This window comes from Lissotriton vulgaris, chromosome 7, assembly GCF_964263255.1.
Source record: "Lissotriton vulgaris chromosome 7, aLisVul1.2, whole genome shotgun sequence".
Taxonomy (NCBI): Eukaryota; Metazoa; Chordata; class Amphibia; order Caudata; family Salamandridae; genus Lissotriton; species Lissotriton vulgaris.
In genome coordinates, this window is record NC_141695.1 from 1,447,480,713 (window position 1) to 1,447,494,202 (window position 13,490).

Below are 13,490 nucleotides of genomic sequence, written 5' to 3' on the forward strand. Positions count from 1 at the left end.
TTTTTCTTGCCTCTGTTCCCTGCTTGTGATAGTTTTTTCTTGCCTCTGTTCCCTGCTTGTGCTCGTTTTTCTTACCTCTGTTCCCTGGTTGTGATGGTTTTCTTGCCACTGTTCCCTGGTTGTGCTCGATTTTCTTGCCTCTGTTCCCTGCTTGTGCTCGATTTTCTTGCCTCTGTCCCCTGCTTGTGATTGTTTTTTCGTGCCTCTGTTCCCTGCTTGTGATAGTTTTTTCTTGCCTCTGTTCCCTGGGGCGTTACTGGGCAGAGATGGCGTGTGGCTGACCTAGACTGAGGGAAGCAACGAGTGAGCTCTGGGAGTTGGTGGGGGTCTCAAATAACCCATTTATAAATAAGGAGACTCCCCGGGGTGAGGGTGTGTGTGTGGCTCTGTGTGTGTGGCTCTGTGTGTGCTTGTGATAGTTTTTTCTTGCCTCTGTTCCCTGCTTGTGCTCGCTTTTCTTTGCTCTGTTCCCTGCTTGTGCTTGTTTATTATTGCCTCTGTTCCCTGGTTGTGATCGTTTTATTGCCTCTGTTCCCTGGTTGTGCTCTCTTTTCCTGCCTCTGTTCCCTGGTTGTGCTTGATTTTCTTGCCTCTGTTCCCTGCTTGCGCTCGCTTTTCTTGCCTCTGTTCCCTGCTTGTGAAAGTTTTTTCTTGCCTCTGTTCCCTGCTTGTGATCGTTTTTTCTTGCCTCTGTTCCCTGCTTGTGGTCGTTTTTTCTTGCCTCTGTTCCCTAGGGCGTTACTGGGCAGAGATGGCGTTTGGCTGACCTAGACTGAGGGAAGCAACGGGTGAGCTCTGGGAGTTGGTGGGGGCCTCGAATAACCCATTTGTAAATAAGGAGACTCCCCGGGGTGAGGGTGTGTGTGGCTCTGTGTGTGTGGCTCTGTGTGTGTGTGGCTCTGTGTGTGTGTGGCTGTGTGTGTTTGTATATCTATATTTATGAGGACCAGAACATGTTTGCACACCAACGTTATGAGGACCAGTGCGCTATGAGGACCGGAAAGCCGGTCCTCATAACGTTTACAGTGCTTACATACTGAGGGGAGCTCTCTCAGCTGTCTGAGTGAAATTTTGAAGAGGGCTTCATAATTCCTATTTTTCAGACAGTGTGTGTGATGAATACCCTCCTATACACACAAAAATATTCTCTCTCTACACACACAGACAGTGCAGTTGCTAAGGACAGAAAGCAACCAATCAGAAATCAGATTTCAGGGGTGTGTCTTCCTGGTCCTCATATTATCAATAGAAGTCTTAAAGTGTGTGTGATGCTGCAGGTTCCCATACCGTCAGTAGAAGTCTAGGAGAGTTTGAATATATCCTTCTAACCTTCAGAAAGTGTATTTTAATTTATCATTTTTGCAACAAAAAAAAACATTTTATAGCTGGAAACCCAGCTCTAAACATTATAAATCCTAACAGCCAGAGTTTAAAAAGGTTTTTTTTTGTGTGACATAGGCTCGGAAGAAGAAGGGGTTTTAAAGACTCCAATGATGTGTGTTTTTAATGAAAAGTACTAACATAGGGCCAACCATAAAAAAAGATATGTATTACAAATAGTCATTTCAACTTCTCAAAATTGGGACTGGGAATGTCCCTCCTACAGTGAAATAGCTGAAGGTGTACACGCTTCAGAATTTCAATCGAAGTGCTATTTTCTCACTGGAAAGCACCTGCCAAAGGTTTTGGAGTGTCAAAAACGAAAATGTGATAATTAAAAGCACAGGCTCGATTCTGCACACAACAATGTGATGTGGAAATGTCTCAGTGGTTTCACTGTTTTTCTATTCAGTTCCAAGGATGAATTCTGGCCGGCCAGTGCTCACATTCTTTCAACTCCTTACCATAGCGGTGCTCACCTCTGCGCAGCTGTAGCAAGAGAGGAAAGTACTAGAGCTTAGCGTGATCTGAAAGTGCTTGGAATGGAGGATAGATCTGGGATGATCTGTCAGAGACTGGGATGATCTGTCAGAGGTAGAAGAGAGCTGTCAGAATTATAACAGTTTAAGGATGAGGAGCTCAGAAGACAGTAGGAAGGATGTACATGACAATGATTAGTGTAAGAAGTGGCTGAGAAGTGGCACCTGAGACTCTGGCTCACACACTACATAGACATTCAGTCCATGGACATACAGTAGACCTCCATGTTGTAATAGGCTGACATTTGAGGTGTAGCCATTATTCCAAACCATATGCAATATAAAAACTCCACCCCCGCCACTCCCCAGTGGATCTGGTGATAAATTGTACGGGGATGGTCCAGTCTTGTATGCTACCTGTACGTTTGGGACATAAACTGCAAATATATGTATTTTTTGTCCTGGTCAGCAGAGTCCAGGAAACTTACAATATGAGTCTCACAATGGTGCAATGACAATATCAATAAAATATGCTGACTGCAATCCTCAGTAAGGTTTTTTTATCATGTCACAGCAGAAAATAAGCAACTCAGCTTATATATAACCCATAGCTATTTGGCAAACCAGATACCATAAGCAATCTTGCAGGCAGGAAAGCATCATCATATCATTCAATGCAAACTTGCCCTAGGGTATCAGATATTACTTTGCACTCATTACACGTCCATCACCCATTTGTAATAGTTATGTGTATCATCATCAACTGGACTAAGTACTGATGACAGTGAGACAGGTAGCAGTAAACGGCGCAATAAACAGTGAGGGGAATGTTTCAATTTGAAATCTTTCTTTCCAAATTCATCTCTATCACCAAAGTGCTCGACCTGCGAACTTTTACTTTCAATTACAAATCAGGCTAATTCCAAGTCTCAGTAAACATTTTAATCAAGAATCAGAAAACTCAGACAGAAGCAGAGTCCGGATATGCAATGTTTTTGAGGAGGCCTAGACGCAGGGAGAAAATTGTCCCTATGCATTTTCCCCACATATTAATGCTGTAACTAAGCGAAAACAAGCATTGGCATAGCCAATAGGTCTCGTCTTTGGGACCTTATAAGTGTTTAGCCATGCAACAGTTGATGTTGTTGCACCAAGGATATTGTGCTGGATAACTAAACACTTATAAGGTCCCAAAGGCGAGATCTAATGGCTATGCCAAGGGAAGCTAAACACCCACTGTACACTCATTACACATGTGGCTATTCATTCTATGCCAAAACTGAACATAAACTTCTGTAGCCCAAGGAGAGTCTGGAGAGAGATTTAGAGAGAGAGAGAGATTTAGAGAGTGAGAAATTTAGAGAGTGAGATATTTAGAGAGAGAGAGCAAGAGATTTAGAGAGATTTAGAGAGAGAGATTTAGAGAGCGATTTAGAGAGAGAGAGCAAGAGATTTAGAGAGAGAGAGATTTAGAGAGAGAGATTTAGAGAGAGAGAGAGAGTGAGAAAGATTGAGAGATTTAGAGAGAGAGAGAGAGAGAGAGAGAGAGATTGGTGAGAGGACTTGAGGGTTTCAAAGAGCTAGTTGGAAAATAATGAAAGATTCTGGATGAGTTTGAAAGCAAGATAATGCCGACAGGGGGAGGAAAAATTGAGAAGAGGGGGGAGCTGAGGGGGGGGGAAGAGAGAGAGAGATTTAGAGAGAGATTTTGAGAGTGAGAGTTTTAGAGAGAGAGATATATATATATAGAGAGAGAGATAGAGAGAGAGATTTAGAGAGAGATTTAGGGAAATAGATTTATAGAGAACGAGAGATTTAGAGAGAGAGATTTAGAGAGAGATTTAGAGAGAGAGAGAGAGAGATAGAGAGATTTAGAGAGAGAGTGATTTAGAGCGAGAGAGATTTAGAGTGAGATTTAGAGAGAGAGAGAGATTTAGAGAGAGAGTTTTACAGAGGTTCAGAAATGAAATGAATGAAATGAAAAGTAGATTTATAGAGCGCGGTTGCTGCCCAGAGGCGTCCAACCGCTAGAGACCAGAATAGAAATTGCTTGAAGAGGTAACTTGTTGATATTACTGAGGGGTGTTAAACAAAAAAGTCTTCAGCTGTTTCCGGAATGAGGGGAGATTAGGGTTGGATCTAAGATGAAGAGGAAGTGAGTTCCAGATCTTGGAGGCATTATGGGTGAATGTCCTGGCACCCGCCCTTGCCTTTTTTATTCTCGGAACTATCGCCATAAAGGCCTGGCTAGATCGAAGGTTTCTGCTGGGGTGGTACTGTTTTAATAGGTCCCGGGTAATCCTAGGTCCTGTGTCCCAAAAGGCCTGATGGGCAATACACATGGCCTTAAAGATGATTCTCTGTCGCACTGGCAGCCAGTGCAGGCTGATCAGACGAGGTTTGGCTGATTGTCTGCGTGGCAGCTGTAACAGTGTGCGGGCTGCACAGTTCTGCACTATCTGTAGTCTGCGCAAGGTGTACTCCGGGGCGCCAAGGTAGAGAACATTATTGAAGTCGAGGCAGGACTGTATAAGACCTTGGATGGCCACCTGCCTTGCCTCCATAGGAAGAAGTGGGAGGACTTTCTTTAGCATCCTAAGAATTCCGAAGTAGGTAGCTGAGAGTTTTGTAGCCTGGATGTTAAATGAGAGGGTCTTGTCCAGCCACACCCCAAGGCTCTTGATATTATCCTTGGGTACTGGGGGGGTACCTAGACAAGAAGGCCACAAGGAATTGAAAAAGGTGGAGTTTGCAGGGCCCAGGAGCATAAGCTCTGTTTTGTCCCCACTGAGCTTGAGAGATGAGGCGGTCATCCAGCCCTTTACCTCTCTTAAGCACTTCATTAGCCCACCTGACAACAGCAGGTCGGCCTCCTGCGCCAAGGAGACCACCAGCTGGGTGTCGTCCGCATAAGAAATGATCTTAACCCCAAATGGACGAACGACCTCAGCCAGTGGTCTCATATAGATGTTGAAAAGCGCAGGGCTTAAAGAGGAGCCTTGTGGGACTCCGCACCTCAACGGCCTACTCATGGACACAGTCTCTCCATCAAAGAATTGGAATGATCTGTCGCTCAAGAAGGATTTGAGCCATAGCCAAGCACTATCTACTATTCCGACACTCGAGAGGCGGCTCAGCAGGGTGTCATGGCTGACAGTATCGAATGGCGCGCTTAGGTCAAGGAGGATCACTGCCACTGACCCCCCTGATCTAGGATTTTTCTGGTTTCCTCAATGACTGTTAGAAGGGCGGTCTCTGTTCCGTGTTTGGGTCTAAAACCCCCCTGGGTGGCATCTAACAGCTGGTTATTTTCAAGGAAATTCACCAGCTGGAGATTGATGTACCTCTCAAGGATTTTGCTCACCCAGGGGAGCAGAGAAATCGGCCGGTAGTTGCTAAAGTCAGAGGGATCTAGATTGGGTTTTTTCAGCAGAGCTCGGACCATGGCCCGCTTCCAAGCGGGAGGGACAGTGCCAGAGGTAATGGAGGCATTCAGGAGGTCCACAATGGTTGGTAAAGTTACCTGGGGTGCCAGCATCATGTCTTGTGGAGGTGCTGGGTTGCATGGGGACCCAGATTTTACCTTGCGGTCAATGGAGTCCAAGGATTCAAGGTCTAGGGGGGGGAAGTGGTCCAGTGTAGGACGGGGTTCTGATAAAGTGGTTCCCAGATTTGTTTGATCCTGGGCTATGGGGACAGTACCTGTAGAGGGGAAGGATGGGTAGATTTTATTGACTTTTTGGTGGAAAAATTCTGCTAAGTCATTACAGTGGTCTGTTGTTTTTTCCTCGTGCAGGTTAGAAGATGGAGGTTTTGTGAGTTTTTTCAGAATTTGAAAAATTTCCTTAGGTTTGGATTTTTCTAGTATGATTTTGTCCGAGAAATATACAGATTGGGCAGATTTGACCTCGCCTTTGTAGAGTTTGATTGCCTCTCGGTAACGGGTTTTTTCCTCCAGAGAGTAGTCTAGACGCCATCATCTTTCTATTTTTCTGCATTCGCATTTCTTTTCCCTGAGAGCCTCTGAATACCAGGGGCCGTTTTGTGGGAGTGTTTCATCGTTATTTTTACTCAGGGGGAGAATGGTTTCAAACGCTTTTGTGATCCAGTCAACGTGATCCAGGTTGGCCAGGCATGGGTCCTCATTGTAAGAGGGTTTGTCAATCGCGAGTCTGCTAGTCCAGTCATCGACTGGTAGCCGCGCCCAGGATCTGGCATGTCTTACCGTGGGTCTCACGGGGGGTGGCTTAAATGTGGTCCAGGTGAAAGGCACTAGTAGATGATCAGTCCATGGGAGGGAGATTGGTAGCTCAACCACAAGGTCTGCACAGTTACTGAACACAGGGTCCTGTAAGTGGCCCTTAGCGTGAGTCGGTGCCTTCACTCGTTGGACTAATTGTAGTGCAGCTAGGCCGTCTGTAAGTGCTGTAGCTGTATGGTCCAGGGCAGTATCAAAATGAAAATTGAGATCCCCTAGCAGAGTGTAATTAGAGGCAGTGCTAACACGGTCAGCCACAATCAATGGGAGGAGATTGTGAAACTGTTTGGGGGGGCCCGGGGGTCGATATATTAATGTTCCTGAAAAGCAGTTGCTAGGTGAGAGTTCTAGGATAAATGCTAAGCTCTCACAGTCTGGAATTGCTTCAGAGATTACTTGACAGTGGTATTGTTCTTTATAGATGATGGCTAGGCCTCCTCCTCTCCCATCAGGGCGGTCCTGTTGAATAATTTGGAAGCCTGGAGGGAGGGCGGTCACTAATGCAGGGTCGGAGTCCGACGTGAGCCATGGTTCAGTGAGAAACACATGTAGGGGGCATGGCCCTCGGCCGCAAACGGCAAACTCTCAGAGAGAGAGAGAGATTTAGAGATTGATTTAGAGAGAGAGAGAGAGAGAGAGATAGAGAGAGAGACAGAGAGACAGAGATTTAGAGAGAGAAAAAAATAGATTTAAAGAGAGAGAGATTTAGAGAGAGAGAGAAAGAAAGAGAGAGAGATTATCCTGTCTGGCGCCTGAAGAGTATGAAGGTGATGAATCTCACATTAGAAATGGACGAGGAAGGCTTGTTCTTATGATGGATGTACCACGCCCCATCGTACCCTTTCAATCTGTGAATAGTGGACTTGTAACGAATGTTATGTTTGACATGCGCTAGGTGAGCTATTTCCTTTTTTTTGCCCTTGCATGCATCTTTAATATATGATTAAAAAAAACTGAATATTTAAAAAGGAAAATCCCAAATGCTACACTTGCTATTCAGATTTCTGAGCTAATGTCTGGGGTGGTGTCTGTAGGACAAATAAGTGAAAAAACAGAAAAATACTCCCATTCAACCCACATTCAAAAGTTTTCTAAAAAAGGCAATAAGGAAGTAAACACAGCACAGGCGTTGACTGGTCCAAATGCACCACATGTTCTGCTCCTCAATGGAGAAGAGCGACAGAAGGGACACCTGAGGAGACTGTTTCTAGAATATGTTTATCCATTTATGAGCAGTGTCTATGCAGGTGTTTTGGCAAGGCATTCTAGTCACTCACCATACCATCCTCAAAATGTAAACGAAAAGTTCTGCACTTAAATCGTACAAGAAAAGCAGGCCATTAAGTCTTCCAGCGCTGCAGCTTTCACCATTGTTTGAGTATAGAACATGGATTTTTTGTGCTGAAAGACTGCTGTATTCGAGGGAAACTATTTTATTGAGACATTAATTAATTACCATGGGTTCCCTTTGCATATTTAGGCTGCTTCATTAACAATTCCAAAACATATGTGAAGGTCGCAGTGGCGGAGGTAAAAATGAAATGGAGCCATCTCTCCCAACATGGCGAGTGGACAGAAAATGATTGAGGAGGACGGAAGCATGAAGGTTAGGAGATGCTAAATGAAAACAGCATGTAAAGAGCACAGACTTCGGTCCAACCACACAGAAACTGAACGGGTCACTCTTTTTATTCTTATAAACTAGCGGGAGCAGTGGCGCTTGGCCCGTGTGCGCGCGCTATAAGAGTGCCCGCGAGCCATGCGCTTAATCAGCCATGACGATGGAGTGAGTGGCGCACGCGCAAGAGCGAGCACCAGACCATATGTTTTGAATTATCGCATCTGTGTCTGGGCACCATAATTCAAAACATATGGCGCATGTGTGGGTAACGGCAAGCAATAGGCCACACACGCACGAGCATGTGGTGAGCTTTTCAAAGACCCTTACTAAAAGTCTCGCCAGTGCAGCGCATGTGTGCTGCTGCAGGCTCAACATAAAAATGAAAGTAAGAAGAAGAAAATTGGCCCGTGCAAAGTGGTGACTCTTGCCAGATCTGAGCCAGTGACGTGAAGATAGAGATAGGGACTTTCCAATCATGTGCCACAGGAATTTTACGAGCTCTCGACTGCCAGATAATAGACCCTGCTGAAGTGGCTGCAACTCTACTGGAACATTCTGCCTTCACGAGAAAAGGAGAGAGTGGTAAAATTGCTAAATACATCTTTTTCTGGAGACAGGTAAAATGCACATATCTAGACAGCCCTCTCCTTCACGCTGCAGTAGTGCAATGGCGAGCAGACAGGTGGGATTAAAGGCGTCTGTGAGGCTTGGAGGACGATCATCCAGGGCATGAGAACCACAGCCCTACTGTGAGTTGGATCAAATGGTGGGGTCAATCTGTGAGAAGAAGCCAAAAGCCCTGTTTACCCACTGAACCATGGATCTCAATTGGACAAGTCTAGGCTGAGCCCGTAATGGCACATGGACCTCGTCTCATCGACTCGATCTATCGAGGTCCAATGGCTGCATACAGAGCTGATGTATTCTGATGTTCTCGTGAATATGGGATGTTCCAAGAATACTAGTCTACCTAATTGAACAATGGCGCGGAAACCAAAAACAGGCTGAAGATCATACACTATGGAGGCAGTAGTCATAGGAGGACCAGACTAATGCGTGTACAAGGATTCCACACAGACCAATCCCAACCAACAGCTGGAAATTAAACAAACATTCACATGAACATTTCCATAATAATGAACTTTTCAAAAGTGACAGTTTTCCGTCTGTCCACCAGCCTAATGACTGTGAAAACTGCAAGGAAGATAAAGCAGACAAAGTGATAGTTTGTACGGATGTATGACGTTATAACGCATACCATTACAACTACCTACCATTACAACGCGACCATTACAACGCATACCATTACAACGCATAGCGCTTAGAGGTGCTGGATGGTGGTAAGTATAATTTACTATTCCAACTCCAGTCCCCGTGGACACTAGGGAAGGTGTTGGATAGTAAATTAAACTTATTCCCTATCCTAGAGCGCCCCCAGCGCAATGCGTTGTAATGGTATGCGTTGTAAAAGTTGCGTTGTAATGGTAGGTAGTTGTAAAAGTTGCGTTGTAACAGGTGTATACCAGTTTGTACCAACCAAAAAGTTGCCAGCGCATCACCACTCAATGGTGTGTGTCCAATAGAAACAGATGGTCCATGGTGTGTTTGCTACACAAGGGCTTTCAAACATGAGGAGGATGTGTGGTACCACCAGTGAGATGAGGGAGACTGCTGGAACAAGCAGCAACTGCATCCATCCAGTACAGAAAGCGCCACATCAGTAGCCACCCTGTTGGCCGTGCTTTCCTGACAATAGTGTTTCGTAGTTACTATTTTATGCCCACCTTCACAGGTTTCTAAGTCAACTACACGCATGCAAAAAGGGTTCTTGGTGGCTGGTAGTTCAAAGACTCTAACGGATTCTGAAGTCAGGGCACTAAAGCGTGCTCTTTAAGTCAAAGCAGAGGCTGCAGATAACAATGATTTTTAAAAAAGGGAAATAAGTTAAGCCCTCACTGCTGATAGCTGGAATCAGCAGATCACCCTGGAATCCCAGCATGGCCATCTAAGCCTTTCATCCTTCAGATGTTAAGCAACATTGACAATGGCCTCAGTAGAAAATACACCATTAATGCACCCTGAGGCCACAACAACCATCTTGGACATCACTTACATTTTCTTAGCAAAACAAAAAAATCCACACTTTACCCCATTGAGGAGGGCGCTAGAGAGCGCGCAAGCAGCATGGCCGCACTGATGTGAGGCTCCTGCTTCCTGGAACTGATATCCTTCACTTATCCTGAACAATTGGACGCTAATTGGGGTAAATTGTCGAGAGATCGGTGGCGCTACCCCGCGGCTACAAGTGGAGTGAAGTGCGGAAGGATCGGCGGCGGACAACCGGAGCGGGGGGCGCCTGAAATCTGAGCTGCGCCGCCCGCCTGACCTGCATGGAGCTTTGACTCGGCTGCAGTGACTGGGAAAGGTCGGGGATTACCACAAGGCAACCAGGCCGCGCGTCCGGCAACGACACAGTGAGTCAGCGTTATCGCTAACAACCGAGTCACGGCGCAGAGGCGGACTGCCGGTGCAACAGGACGCCAAGGAGGCATTTGTGGAGATAGTACTGCTGGGGGTGGCGGCGCAGGTTTCCATGAAGCCACTGCGCGAGAGACTTTGCCTAGAGCCATAATAGTGTTGCGATTTGATTGATGGATGCGGACATACTGACGGAGGCGGCGAGGACTGTGTAGGTGAATTTGTGGGGAGCCCACATAGCGCAGCGATGGAGGATTGGCGCGTGTTCCCCCCCCCCCACTGTGAAGATCTAGTGAACACCGGGGCAGGATAATAAATATACTGAGGAGGCCGGACATCCCATGGCGGCTGCGGGGAAAGCGCCTTTGGCAGGAGAGCCGTTCCGAGGTGTGGGGACAGGCTTCGCGAAGATACTGAGCAGTGTTCTTCCCCTACACGTCTCGGTTACGGTATGGAACAGTCTGTGTGATGCCCGTGGTGAGAGGGGAGATGGGCAGTGGCAGTGCGTGGATAGCCGGCTGAGACGAGAGTGCAAGAGGAGTGAGACCCTTACTGGCCAGTGCGGAGCGCCTGAAGCGACCTGCGACAGGTGCGATCAACCCCCTTGGAGCGGCGGAGCATTGGGTGGTGGTTTGACAGGGACTGTGACTGCCGGGCCGCCACGAGTACTCCCCCCCCCATATTGTGGGTGCTGGATGTCACAGGCTGCTACGGTTTTACGGACTTAGCAACCTGCTGCCTTTGGAAGGGGCTCAAGTAGCTCCGTGAATCGCCATACATTGGTGTAGAAGGTAGCTGGCGATTATGAGGTGATGCTTCAGCGGGACACAGTCTTGGGCAAGTAGCTGACCCAGTGAGGTGAGAGCTGCTGAGAAGCGCTGGACAGAGCAAGCTGACGCGACAAGAGTGCGGGGCAGGATCAGCTGTTGACGACGAAAGGGCCACGTGGCGACTCGGGCTGGCCCTCACACTTCACCCTAGACTGGTGGTTGCCTTGATTACTCCGGATACATACGCAGAAGGCGTCGCACTCTTGCTGAAATATGGGGAAGACCGACACTCGTCAACCGAAACTAAATTTTGAAGCTGCAAAGAAGGGAAGCAAATCTACTGCTGACGACCAGGAGCAGGACTTGGCTGAGTGCGCTGGAGGGGGAGCCAATTCACAGGCCTCGGACATGGCCAATATACTACAAGAGATGCGGCAAGGATTTGCAACAGTGATGGACAAGGTGGACTGGATGTCCTCTAGGATGGATGCCATTGCACATAAGCTAGAAGGCCAGGAAGACTGCATTAAGGAGGCGGAAAGACACATATCAGAATCAGATGACGTCACTGCAACCCGTACAGTGCAACTTACGAGAATGGATAAACTGCTACCCGTCATAGCCGCAAAAAATGAGGACTTGGAAGCGCGCAGTCGGCGCAACAACATATGCGTCAACGGCTTACCAGAATCGACAAATACTGGTAGAATGGAGGACTATATAGAAAAACTACTGCTGGAGTCCATAGGCAAAGACGCCTTTTCCTCGCAGTTCATAGTGGAAAGGGCGCACAGAACCTCCGGTCCACGTCCGGTGCCGGGAAGCCCCCCACAACCTATAATTGCACGATTACCTAATTATAGAGACCGGGATGTAGCCCTCAGAGCTGCGAGAAACAAGCAGAAGTTGACATATGATGGTAACACCTTTTCCATATATCCAGACTTCACACCTATCGTGCAAGAAGATCGCCGCAGTGTTTGTGGAAGTCAAGCGGAAGTTGCGATCGGAGCAAATTGATTACGCACTCCTCTACCCAGCCAAGGGAAGCAGCGATTCTTCACGTCTCACCAGCAAGTCGAAGACTTCCTCCGAACATTGAAACGAGCAATCCGGGGTGGAGAGCGACTGGAGGCCTCGCAGCGGAATGGTGACATGAATGAAAATGAGGATCTGGAATGACTGACTCCAGCAAAGTAATCTGCACACATCCAAGGAAACTATTACGGATTGGTAGGCTGGGTCGGACAATCTAGCTGATGTGAGGTGAGATCCTTCCAGTATGGCTCAATTGTTTACATGTTATTGTGGTTCCAGGCCTGCTCCCCCCTCCTCATGATAGGGCCGGCAGCGCCTTCGGAGGAGAACTTAAGGGGAGTGAGGAGACTGCGTAGCTGTCTAGAAGGTCCCCCAACGGGTATTACCCCATGGAAGTACAAGTTCTGAACTATGAGGGGAGGGTAACAGAAGTGGGGTTCCAATTTGGAGGTAGGGTGGGAGGGTGAACATGGGATTCTGGCAAGATTGGGTTGCTTCAGTGGGTGGGGGGGAGGGAATTTGCAGTTCTTGTTGATTAGACGTAGGTCTGTGGGGGGTTTGTTCGAGGGGGTTATTTGGTACATGTGGTTGTCAATAAGCACATCTAAGGGATTTACTGTTTGGTCGTACACAAAGATTAATATTACTTTGAAATGTCTTTGTTGTACTGGAGCCGCAGTTGTTGAGCGACTAAAGGTGGTGGATCGGGAACAGAGGCGATGCTATCCGATGGAGCACTGTAGAGATGTACAAGGCCTAGCTCATGACCCCCATTGACAGCACTAAACTAAACATAATTACATGGAACGTACAGGGGCTGCGTGACCCGCGTAAGAAACGCCAAATACTATCCTATCTTGACAGACACCAATTACACGTAGCAATGCTGCAGGAGACACACTTCAACCCAAGACGTAACATCACATTTACTTGTAAATTGGCGGCACACAGGATCTTTTCTTCTTTCTCTTCCTATGCGAGAGGTGTGGCGATTCTGGTTAAGAGGGGCACTCCGTTCACACTAACGGGAGCCACGTGGGATGCCCAGGGGAGATATTGCCTGACTTGGGGGAGGTTGGGGTCTGATTCTGTTACCCTGGCCTGCTGTTATGGTCCTAATGTGGACGACCCCCAGTTCATTACAGAACTATGATTGTGGACATTGGGTCCAACCATATTGTGTGGGGAGGTGACTAACATTGCGCGGAGTACGGATATTGATAGGTCCCACCCAGCTCCCCATCATTACACAAAAGCCTGTGCCATGCTGCAATCCACACTCACGGACCACAATTTGATAGATGCGTGGAGACACTTGCACCCTAACGACCTAGAGGGAACCCACTTTACTGCGCATGCGGCTACTGGGGCGAGACTGGACTATATCTGGGAAGCTTTCAAAGTGACGTTACAAGGTTTTTGCATAGCAAAGGGTGCTGGGATGCTTAAAGATATTTTGAACACGT